The sequence below is a fragment of the Cebus imitator genome, unplaced genomic scaffold (genome assembly GCF_001604975.1).
Source record: "Cebus imitator isolate Cc_AM_T3 unplaced genomic scaffold, Cebus_imitator-1.0 Scaffold3, whole genome shotgun sequence".
NCBI lineage: Eukaryota > Metazoa > Chordata > Mammalia > Primates > Cebidae > Cebus > Cebus imitator.
The window spans coordinates 773,719-786,526 of NW_016107318.1; the positions used below are offsets into that span (position 1 = coordinate 773,719).

Sequence of the window (12,808 nt, forward strand, 5' to 3'; positions counted from 1 at the left end):
ACTCACAGAAATAGACTGGGCGCAGTGGCTCGTGCCTGTAATCCCAGCACTTTTGGAGGCCGAAGCAGGCGGATCATGATGTCAAGAGTTTGACACCAGCGTTACCAACATGGTGAAATCCCATCTTTACTAAAAATACAAAAATTAGCTGGGCATGGTGTTGGATGCCTGTAAACCTAGTTACGTAGGAGGCCGAGGCAGGAGAATAGCTTAAACACGGAGGCGGAGGTTGCAGTGAGCCGAGATCATGCCACTGCACTCTAGCCTGGGTGACAGAGCGAGACTCCATCTCAAAAACAAATAAACAAAAAGACTCACAGAAACAAGAATAAAGTTTAAATTAAAAAGAAAAAAATCCTCCAAACATTAAGGTAGGTTTTTTTTTAAACTTTTTATACTACTATTCTACTTCCTTCAAGCCAAAGTCATATCTCTTAAAAGAGAAAATATCTTCTTGATAACTGTATACATGGAAAACAGCAGAAGCAATTTGTAAAATGGATCTTGTCTGTCATGAGGCTGGTGCAAAAGTAATTGCTGCTTTTGCAGTACTTTTAATGGCAGATACCACAATTACTTTTGCAGCGCTCTAATGACTTCTCTGAAATTAGGATAACTTGTTCAACCAATAGTATATCATAGTTTCATTGGCAGAGTTTTAGTTTTTCTTTTTAGAATATCAAATAAGTTACATCTTACCATTGATAGCATCTTAGATTCAATTAAATATAGTAACTCAGAAAAAAATATTTCATTCTATAGTTATATGTGAGACCATGTTCAGAAGAGTGGTCTCTAATACTTTGTCTGTTTTCCTTTCCTGTCCCCTTGGAAAATAATGGACCCGTCTAATGAGCATGTAAGTTGATTTGTTTCAAGGCAAGGTAAGCAAGTTTGAATGGCACTATTTGATCCCTAAGAACTTTAGAGTTTGGTAGAAAGCTTATACAAGCCCAAAGAAAAAAAGAATGAAAGGAAAGTGTTTAGCTGAAGTATATAAATAAAAGGTGATCACATAACAGATTTCTGTAAAAGGAGTTTATCCTAATTTTTATACTTCAAAATATTACACATTTCCTCAGCTTACAATTTAGTATATATATGTAAATTTTAATGCAAACAATAGTATATGTTATTAACCTTTGCATTACTCTTCTTTTCTGAAGTGCCAAGGAAAATAAATGTGTGCAAAAACATTTATGCCTACATCACTATCTGTGCATTGGCTAAACAATAAAAAGTACTTCTGGAGATGCATGTATGAAAATTAAGAGCATTCGCACTTCCTCAGTCAAGACAGTCATGCTGTTCTGGCGGCAGATATGCATAATGGAAATAATATTGCTTTAAATAATCAAAATACACAAAGCCACATTTTTCTGAGTGATTGGAAATAACCCTGACAAATGCTTGCATTTGGTAAATTATGAGCTAGCCAAGTTATGTTTGCATAAATATAATGAAAAGCATTTTTAAAAAATTTAGTAAGCATATAAAGCAAGGCATTCTCTTGGTAATGATTTCTTTGACGGATAAACCAACAACCATGCAGGGCAAGTTTATGAAGGTGCCTCCCTGAGTGCTTCAGAGTGTGTGTGTGTGTGTGTGTGTGTGTGTGTGTGTGTGTGTGCAGGTACACAAACATATACACAAAAATAAGAAGTTGGCAAAAATTATATAAATGGCAGAGATATTCTTATAACTAAAAAGAAATAGAGAACAAGCGTAGGCATTTAAAATAGCTACTTACATTTTGAAAAGAAGAACACAAACTAAGTGCAACTGAATGCTCTGTGAATATGACACATGGATAATTCATATTTCCCATACATAACTCTTGGATAACACAGAGATTACCTATTAGGTAAAAACATAATAATATTCTCTTCCAGCAAGCTATATGCCATACCTCAGCTGCATACACTTAAACAGGTATCTGTATGTAGTTGATGAGGATTTGTGGGTGGCTAATAAAAAAGTATCTGAATAGGGCAAAAATAATATTCCACTCACAGGTAATATGGTGCTATGTGTTATCAAATTGCTTTGGGTAGACCCAAGCACTGAGCATCCAACATGTGGATGCAACAACAATGATATACACTCAAGTGAAAGCCAAGGAAAGATATACATTCATTTACGTTTTTCCAGATTACCATGGTTTTTAAACTAAGCATAACAAGGTAGGGAGACTGACCACTGAATTTGCCACATGGATAGCAAAGCTGTTGTGAGAATTGCATAGCCTTTAAAAATCACCAGGCGCCAAGGAACACACTTTACATGAAAGGATTATCATCAAGGAGTTTTCCTATGGGCAGGTTATAAAAAACAAAAAAGTATGTACATTCATTCTCCTATGAGGATAGACTGTGTTCAAAAAGATAAAATAGGCCATGAACAGTGGGTGGAGTGGAGATGACTTTCTTAGGAGAAAATTCCTTTAATTCCTAAGCATGAATTGTAGGAAGAGCCTGATTGTGATTTACGGCCTTAGTCATCCTTCTTTTTTCCCAGATAATTGTACACTGTATTTTTTTTTCAGATAATTAACCTTAGTCATCAAGTCTTTCCCCATTAACTGCCACCCACCTTCACTTGAGGATGGGCAGTAACAGTTTGAGAGAAAGCAGGATTACAACAGGCCTCCGATTGGGTAAAATGGTCAGCAGACCAAGTTAAATTGGTACCACTTTCCTTATCCTTTGATAAGAAATAGGTAGTCCCTATTTCTTATCTTCTCTTCCTCCAATTTAGGGCTAAACTCCTAGAAAACTTAATGCTTTGCTTTTGTTTCAATATTAACATACGCTAGAGCCATTTGGTAAGTCCTTATTACCCAGCTTATGACTTCTTTTCCTATGAAGAGAAATCTCTTCATGAAATCCGTCTCTTGAAAGTCATCCATGACTAAGTCATTGTGACATCTGATGTTCTCATATTTCATCTTCCTCGTCTCTGTCTCCTCCTTGTTGCTTGATGAGGCCTTGCTTCCAGAAACTCTCCACCCTTTCCTCCTGTCTTGGGACATTCTCGGTTTTCTTTATACCTGTGTGACGGTAACTTCTGTCGCGTTCCTCTTCGTGTTCTTGGTGTATGTGATCTTAAAGTTTGTTCCTTAGCCTCTTCTCGCCTGTTCTCTCTTTTCCTTGACAGTCTCACTTATCCTTTGGGTCTTGTCTGCAAAGGATGCCCACAGCTCTGCTGTTAGCCCTGTTGTCGCCTCAGTGCTAAATAGAGGTTTCCACCTCTGTTCTCTAAAAAGACAAGCTCTGGCACCTAAAAACACTCATTATGTCCATATTGGATTCTATATCTTCCTTCTCACATTAACATCTCTTCCTTTGTTTCCTGTTTTTTCAAAAATGTCATCACCAAGGTTTGAAACCTTAAAGTCAAGTATGACAGCTTTCCTGTTTCTCTCTGCAATAATATGCAAAACTCTGTCAATTTCTCCTCTAAGGTATGACCACTGTTTATATCCTTTTTCATCCCTTTTAAATTTTTATTTATTTATTTATTTATTTATTTATTATTTATTTATTTATTTATTTATTTTGAGACAGAGTCTCGCTCTGTTGCCAGGCGCCAGGCTGGAGTGCAGTGGCATAATCTCTTGGCTCACTGCAACCTCCACCTCCTGGGTTCAAGCAATTCTCCTGCCTCAGCCTCCCAAGTAGCTGGGACTACAGGCGTGTGCCACCACGCCCAGCTAATTTTTGTATTTTGTAGTAGAGACAGGGCAGACCTTACTATGTTGGCCAGGATGGTCTCGATCTCCTGACCTCGTGATCCACCCACCTTGGCCTCCCAAAGTGCTGGGATTACAGGCATGAGTCACCGCGCCTGGCTTAATTTTTTTTTAAAGACAGGGTCTTGCTCTTTCTCTCAGGCTGCAGTATATATAGCTCACATAATCACAGCTCACTGCAACCTGGAAATCCCGGGCTCAAGGGATCCTCCTGCTTCCACCTCCTGAATATCTAAGACTATAGGCTTCTACCAGCATGCTTATCTAACCTTTAAAATTTTTTATAGAGATGGAATCTCACTGTTGCCCAGGCCAGCCTCAAACTCCTGGCCACAAGAGATCCTCCCACCTTGGCCTCTGAAAGTGCTGGGACTGTAAGCCTGAGCCACCGCACCCAGCCCGTCCCCTCTTTTCTATAGGCGATCTCAATAGCTGCCTAAGTGCTCTTTACACTCTTCTGTATCCAAACAATATTATACATTGCTGCCAGAAAAATAAAACACAGGGCCAAGCACGGTGGCTCATGCTTGTAATCCCAGCACTTTGGGAGGTTGCGGTGAGTGGATCAGGAGGTCAGGAGTTAAAGACCAGCTTGGCCAAGATGGGGAAACCCTGTCTCTACCAAAAATACAAAAATTAGCTGGGTGTTGTAGCAGGTGCCTGGAATCCCAGCTACTTGGGAGGCTGAGGCAGAGGGCTGCATGAACTTGCGAGGCGGAGGTTGCAATAAGCAGAGATCACACCATTGCACTCCAGCCTGGGCGACAGACTAAGACTCTGTCTCAAAAAAATAAAAAAATAAAATAAATAAAACACAGTTTTGTTCATGTTTATGTACATTTCCATATCAAAATGCATTTGCTTTAGACATCTGCTTTGCCAATATTTTTCTCTTTCTGCAGAAGAAGTGCCTTTTTCTGTCATCATCCTCTTTTCCTCTCTTTGGTGCCTCTATGTCATCCAGTATTCAAGTTTAACAGTTTTGTTAGATGATGAATTCCTTAAGTAAAAGTTCTGATATGTTTATCTTCAATTCCCTCACATACACCCCAGTGCCTGACATACAGTAACTCCTCAAGAAATCTTTGGGTTTGAATTAAGGTATTATTCCTGTGTTTAAAAATCTTCAACATTCCCTATTTGCTACATGTTACAAACTCCTTTACCTGGTCAATAGGACCCTTAGACTTGGGATCTGGGAAAGGTGGAGAAGCGGAAAGCAGAGAAAGAGCACCAAAGAAGAAGGGACTCGGAAGCAGCAGCAAATGGCAACCAGAACTATTCTGAGACCATTTTTGTCTTGTTCCTTTTCCTACTGATTACTATCTGGTCCTTGAGGGCCCAGACATCCACATGCCTCTACCACCGATCTTTCCAGGAATCCAATGCTCAGTGTCCCTGTTAGACCATACCCACGCCTGCTGTTCCCAGGGGATACCCTGTGTCCACAGGCAGCCACTTAGTGACTGATGTGCTATGCTCTATCTCGAGGCAGGAAAACCGGACTGACCAGCTAAGCCTAAGAATGCAGCTACCCTAAAATGCTAATGGTCATTCCAGACACATTAAGCAGACAGTCAGACCTTTAGGGCCTTCTCTTTTTGACAAGTAAAGCATTGGTACTTTATTTAACTGGTTTTTAGGAGATGGCTGCCCTGAATTTGGTGTTTCACCCAAGTGGTATGAGCCAACGGGAATCTGGGTTGCATAAGAGGGGAAGTGGGATGATGAAGGGAGGCCTAAGCATCCCCATACAGGTTTGTTTCATGCAGTTAAATAAATACGTTTACTGTTATCAGCAAGGCCAAAGATGAGCAGGGGAAAGGGGTAGCTCTTGGCCAGGTGTGATGGCTCACGCCTGTAATCCTAGCACTTTGGGAGGCCGAGGTGGGCAGGTTGCATGAGCACAGGAGTTCAAGACCGGTCTGGGCAACACGGTGAAATCCCATCTCTACTAAAAATACAAAAAATTAGCCGGGTGTGGTGGCATGTATCTGTAGTCCCAGTTACCCAAGAGGCTGAGGCAGGAGAATTGCTTGAACTCTGGGAGGCAGATGTTGCAGTGAGCTGAGATCCTGCCACTGCACTCCAGCCTGGGTGACAGAGCAAGGCTCCATCTCACAAACAAACAAACAAACAAACAAAGACTAAGCTTATCTGCCTGCTTTACTTCATATGCAGATATCTGTCCCACACTTCCTTCCTCAGTGTAGAATACAAGAGCACTAAATAAAAAGAAAACAAACAAACAACAAACAAAAAACCCATTACTTTTGGTGTGTTGATATTGGAAAATGTAAACTTAGAGACTGTTAGGTAATCCTAAGTCCAGACTTATTTAACCTTGGCACAAGTTAATGTTTAAGTGAAACTTTACAATAACCAGTTTCCATTTCTTCATTCTCCTTAAATTTTTTTTTACCCATTTTCATTGCAAATTGTTTTAAATTACTTTGCTCTCCCTTTTCTTCAGCAAGAGAATAAAGTTGTTTTCATCTCCGTGTCATTTCCACCCTTCCCTATACTTACTTTCCCAGGAGATGATGTCACCGATGTCCACATCGGACCAAAGGCATCTAGCACATACTTTCCTAACTTGCCTCGCCTCCACCTCAGATTTTCTGTCACCATCCTCTTTTCCTAAATAAGGTAACAACAACAACAACAACAGAAAACAGAAATTCTCTAGCTAGCATAACTACCTGGACTCTCCCCAACTCCTGTTCCATGAGTGACACATTTCCCCTAACAACTCCAATTGTTCTTGCTCCGCTAGTTCCTTCCCTTCTACAAACGTGATCGAATCTCCACTTTCTAAACTTTATCTTGCTTACTTCTTCCCCTTCACTTTCTGGGTACAGATTCCTCACATTTGCTATCTTCAATTATTCTCCCCTTCATTCTTCTCATGCCCTTGAACTACATCTTCTGTGGAATACATATTTCAGCCCACAAATCTATGGAAACATTTCTTGTGGCCTAATCATTGCTGACTCACTAGCTGTTTTCAGCCCTTCTGTTGTTCTCACGCTGTATTAATCAGCACGATTGACCATCCTGAACCAGCCCAGTGTGTTGTGCTTCTATACTGGATTACATGCTTTCTTCATCTCTGTAGCTAGTTTTCTCAGGTTTCCTAAACACTTTCTAGTTCCAGAATAAATTTGCTTCTTTCTTCTTTACAAATGTATTATCTTTCTTTCCTGTCCCTAAATAGCTTCATGAAATTATTTGCATCATTTATGAATATGATTCCTCTCATGTATCACCATAACCCCATTAGAATTCATTTCTTACAGGCAAAATCCCCTATGATTTGTTCTAACTCTCCTAGGTAAAGATATCAGTAATCCACATAACAAATATTGTTTAATATTTTGATCCCAGCAAGATGTTGTTTTCTTAATTCATACATGTTTTGGAAATTTTTCTTTTTGTTTTGTTTTCTAATCATGTGTGTCTGACATGATCATGATAGAGCTATAAAGAAAAGTTGTTTGAGCTCAGGGTACTTGCAGTTTATAGTTATTCTCTGAAAACTACTGTTCCCAAATTAGTGTGTTATACATCACGAAGATACCCTGGATTTCTTTCACCATCCTGGATTTTCTTCTTCCTTCTTGTGTAGTTTTGATATGTGGCATGAGAAGGTTATGACTACTCTGAAAGTGAAGTGGAAGGCTAGGTGGTATGTATGAGTGTTTTTATTGTCACCTTCCATCTTGAACATGTACATTGGCAGATTTTTTAGAAAGAAGGAGCCATGCTGTCTAGCTGGTGTTCCTCAGCTGGTCATATTGAAAACACATAGGTAGATGCCTGCCTACTTTTGGTCAGACCCAGTGGTGTAAAGTGCCCCATATCTACCTACATGTTGTGTTCACCTTTTTTCCTTGAGAAATGTCTATTCTTACAGATATAGGCTTTCGGGGAAAGGTATGACAACCTTCCTCTTCAGTCAATTCTTATAAAACTTTTGGGCTTGCCTGATAGACTCTTTCACATATCCTTTAAATTTCCATTCAACCCTCAAGGCAGAGGTAGCTTCCTTCATTTTACACAAGAATAGAGTTGAAAGAATATCAGACAACTAGTCAGGCTTCCAGAAGAACCATGAAAACTGTATTTATGGAAGGCCATAGATTCAAGTTTCTGTAATGTGGGCTTTCCCCAAGGTAATGACTGCTAAAAGCACGCATTTCCCAAGGAACTGAGTAAGGTTCTTTCCTGAGACAATTCCCGGGAGAAAAGACATAGCCAATGCAGAGAGTCTATCTATCTTGCTTACTATATATGGTATATCCTCTGCTTTGCAGTGTCTGACAGAAATGGGTGCTCCATAAATATTTATAGAACTAAAATGCATTGAAATGTTGGCAAGAAAACTGACAGCATTGATAGTGGTACCAGATTTGGGGGACTTGGGCAAATTCCTTATTTTTTTATACCATTTCCTTAATAAATTATCAGATGTTCCTAGGGCAGTGATTTAGGCAGACTTTTTCCCTTAGGGTGTTGTCAAGGTAGTTAGGAATTTGGTTGAAGCTGATCTCCACAGAAAGATTCAGTGGTCAGAATGGAAAATCTCACCACATGACACTTAAGAGTAGCTACTTTCACAAAGAAATCAGTGCTACTGAAGCTTCTGGAGCTAGCCAATGCTGGCTACAAGATACTAGATTTGACAGACAAGTAGGCAATACAGTCGTGCCTCTCCCTTTGTTCCTCCACGAGATTTAATCATAAACTTATATTGTTTGAATATAGTTTCACCAATTATAAAATATGATCAGTTTGGACAATTACGTGAAATGTCAAATAGAAATATCCCAGACCTGGCATCCATGTTACTGATATCAAATGGTTATAAATCAGTGTTCTAGTAATGTTTAATGTACTCTCAACGGTTTTTTTAGAAACCCAAAACATTTTATTTTAATCAAAAAGAAAACAAGGTATGTCAGAGATGAACATGACATACATATTTTTGTGCTTATTATTGAAAGAAAGGAGAAACATCTGAAATCTGTTTGCTAACTACAATATAATACACATTAGCCGGCAGGCACTGTGTGCGCTGTACCCTGTCTGCTTGCCAGCCCTGCTTAGTCCCAACGTATTAATGAGCAAGTGCAAGTATTTGAACAATCAGCATTTCTGCATTTGCATGCAAACTCTCATGCTGTGTAATTATACACAGAGCTGGCACTCAAATTAATTAAAGCTGATTTTTCTGTGACTGCAAACTGGTCATATCCTCAGCTTTGCCTTCCTATGAAGTCATCACTCTACATTCAACGTGACACGCTGTCCCCGGCATTCTTAGTAATGCTAATGTTCGACAATTGTGAATCCGGCAATGTTTTAGAGAGCAGCTGACAATGGCTGGGTGCTCTTATGCATTTCCTCTCCTCTCTTTCCCCCTTCTGGTATAAAGATAAAGAACAGCTTTTGAACACTTGCTTTGTAATTATCTCAAACACTAATGCAAACAAATTACATATATTGTTTCAGTGGGTTCCCTCCCCTCTTTTATGACTCCACCCACTTGATTAGAGCTTACAAACAATTCATCAAACTTTAAAAATGTGTTTATTTGATGCCAAGAAACAATTAGTTGTGATGGTTTTAGTCTTAATTTTGAAAAGGCTTTAACAAATGATGTTTTATTTTAAAAGATAAGGATCTCATAATTCAAAATCAGGGAGATTAGGAGAGAAAGAAGCAGCAATGACTGCTAGATTCGATTAAGACTTTTTGAATCCTCATCAAACATAATGGACTTGAAAGAGAGACTATTATTTACCAGAGAGATCCAGAAATGTTAACGTCTAGGACAGAAGGATTTCTTCAACTCTTCCACAATAAAGCCATCTCCTTTGGTTTCTCAGTTCCTCTGAAGGAACTGCTCCTGTGACAATTCTTTTGAAAAGACATCCTCAGAGCAATTAAGATGTCATTATGATCCTCTTTTCATAAATTTAAATCTCTGAATAAAGGTGGCTACTAAAACATCATCATGTAGGGCCTCGGGAGATGAGCTGCTTTGACATTTTCCTTTGAAATCACCCCTTACCACTCAAGCACAGCTCACCATCTTCCTCATTTCTCTGAATTCCATTAGCCAGAACCTGTACAGACTACAGCTATTGCACGGGCTGGCAAACTCTTTTTAGAGCAGGGACCAGACAATTCTGGTGCCTGCAATACACTGCCAAGACTGCCCTAGTAATCTACATTTGAAAGGGAAGATGGAGCAGTAGGAGATTTCTTTATACTCTGACTTTAATGATCCAAGAAAGAGATATAATTGCCCTTACCTTATCAGTTGTAATGCTGGATCCACATAGAACACAGCTATCAAGCTCCCTTCAAATTCCAACTGGTAAACAAGTGAGAAAAGAGTATTGAGCCTTTTCCAGAGAGGCTCCTGGGGAGATCACAGTCACAAGACGGTTATGATTCCAAACCTGCCCTTCTGTGTTTCGTCAGGAATTTCCTAAGCAGACAGGTGTCATATTGGCATGAATTTTGTTGCCAGGTACATTTTTAAAGTTGGGCGTGGCTGTGATCAGGTAGCCAGTTCCACCTGTCTCTAAACCCTCATAACCTCCATTGCTTTCAATATTTTGCTCAAGTACCCAGTGACTTCATGAGTTACCCACGCACTGGGCCCGACTAACTGAGGTGTGGGAACAGTATCGAGTTAAGCAGCACCGTCATTGTAGCACACAATGCTCATTGCTACTGGCAAATACCTATTTGCTGAATCAGGATTGGGCTGTAGTGAGCAGGACTGGGCTGTTCTACAGCTTTCTGTTTGTTTCCTTTTTAGAATCGCCCTCTTCTAATTAAATCTCACCATTTAGCAAAAATAGACTCTTTTTATGTTCCCTTCTTAAAAATACAGCTTTCTTTAAGCATAGAGAATTACTGTATTTTCACCTTTTTAAAGCAACTATTTGCAAAACAAAAGGCTGAGGAAGAAAATAAAATCAGAGTTCCTCAAACAATTAAAATGAACATCGCTGTGGATGTTGTACATTTTGCTTTTAAATTTTCAGATAGCAAATCAAATACATCTGTTAGTTATGATCTTTTACTTCTTCTAAAGAGAAAAGGATAATAGGAGAGGCATTCTGTAAACTTCTTAAGGAAAGGGAAATCTTTTTTGCTCCCTAAGGAGCAGGAGACAGTTAATTCATTTTATTGTTGACTGTGGTATTTTTAAAAAAGTTGGTTGACTACATGTCTCTTTATAGGCATGTTTGTAAATGGAATTCAGGTATTGAAGAAGCAAGACAAGATTTTAGAAACATGCCAAAATTATATGTAGTGTTTGTCATGTAAGTATAACATGATCAGAACCAAACATAAAAAATATAGGGCTATATAGATGGAAAGGGCATGCATTTGACTTGTAATTGCAACCCACTTTGTCAATGTACTGTACTCTAGAGGTGGGATTTTAATTTTCTCAGACCCCTTGATTCCTTAATGACATTTAAATCAAGCAAACTGTGCTATTTTTAGATTGATTTGGTCTTAAATATCAAAGTTTCATCCAATATCTCACCCGAGCAAAAATTTCTTACAAAATATTGCCTTTGCTTCAACTTGCACGTTATCTAGCACAAAATTGACATTTAATGATGTTCAATAAATATTTGCTCAGTAAATATTTAGAGGTACATTTATAACTACATATATGGAAATTATAAATTATATAAATCAACTTGCCTGCAAACTCTTGAAGGCTTCTTTCATACATAGGGTATACACATGGTATGCACATAAATGTGAGCAGTAAACATTTGCCAAGTAAATTAAAATTAAATAACTTTGATGATAACACATTACTACTTCTAAGACAATCTAGTTTCATTTTAAATAGAGTTCTTCCTTATTTTTGACCAATACCTTCCTGAATTTTCTATTCTTTGGTATGAGCTTTTTCTAAAGCGTCTGAGGATAAATTTAATCCCTATTCCACATGAAAGTTATTCAACTATTTGAAAAATGGCTATCATTTTTCTCTACATCTCCTCTTTCTTCAGACTGAACATTCCTTTAATCATTATAACATGATATGGCTTTTAAGGCCTATCACCACATTGGAGAGATTCCAGGTTGTCCGTGTCCCTCCTAAATGTGGCAGTCAGAACTGAATGCACTATTTGAAATGTGATCTAATTATGCAAAATACATGGGTACTGACGCCTGCCTTGTTCTGGACTCTAATAATTTAGAATTTTGTGGAGGCAGGAAGTGCACTCCAAGGAGGGGTTGTCATCATTATTATTCTTACTTCTTGAAATTTTACAAAACTGAAACATCTAAATCTTTTTTATACCAAATTCTGTTTAATCAAATCTCTTACAACTTGTTCTATCCATTCTAGAGTTTACCTCTGGTCTGGCCCTAATTGTTCTAATTATTTGAGACATTTTGATTCCTGACTTTGCTCTCCAATGTCTTGGTTACCATATTTCATTTTGTGTCATTCTTTAAAAGACATCTGAGTGGCTACTATGGGTCAGACAATGATCATACCAAGGGCAAGAAGACAGGTCCCTTTCCTGAAAGTACACAGCCTGGCAAAGAGCCTAACAATATCACTATCATGCCTTCCATGCTTTCCATCAAATCACTGGCAAAAGAGTGCTTGTGCATGTCTCAGAGACCTCTCTGCGGATTGGAACAATTAATCAATCCTAGATAATGAGAATAAAACATAACACCTATCATTTTTGTCGAGCACTTATTATTTAATAAGGAGCAAAAAGCACTTTATGCAAATTATGTCACAAGAAACATAGTATCCACATAGATAATTTTAATTCTTATTACAGTAGGGGGAATTATGGTTCAGAAAGCTTATGCAATTTTCACAAGTTTACATGGTTGTTAAGCTGCAAAGCTTCAGTTTGAACCCCTGAGAGTGTCTGACTCCAAAGTTCATTCTTAATTGCTTCTAAAGAGAGAATTCTGCCATTTTGGAAACTGCCTAACCATATTCCAAAGTAGCTCTAACTTATCTTCTAGGAACATATGAGT

At 38.6% G+C, this 12,808-nt stretch overlaps 1 protein-coding gene across 2 annotated transcripts in view; it reads right to left on the reverse strand.

Annotated features, from left to right (window-relative positions):
- Nucleotides 1-12,808, reverse strand: part of ADGRL2 (adhesion G protein-coupled receptor L2) — a 416,957-nt gene that overhangs the window by 287,572 nt on the left and 116,577 nt on the right. The window contains exon 1 of one of the 2 annotated variants that reach the window (XM_037739294.1): nucleotides 10,072-10,413. The exons of the other annotated variant lie outside the window; for it this stretch is intronic. The gene's annotated coding sequence lies outside the window, so the exon portion shown is untranslated. Of the gene's footprint in view, nucleotides 1-10,071; nucleotides 10,414-12,808 lie in introns of those variants that run through there. 2 annotated transcript variants of the gene reach the window in all.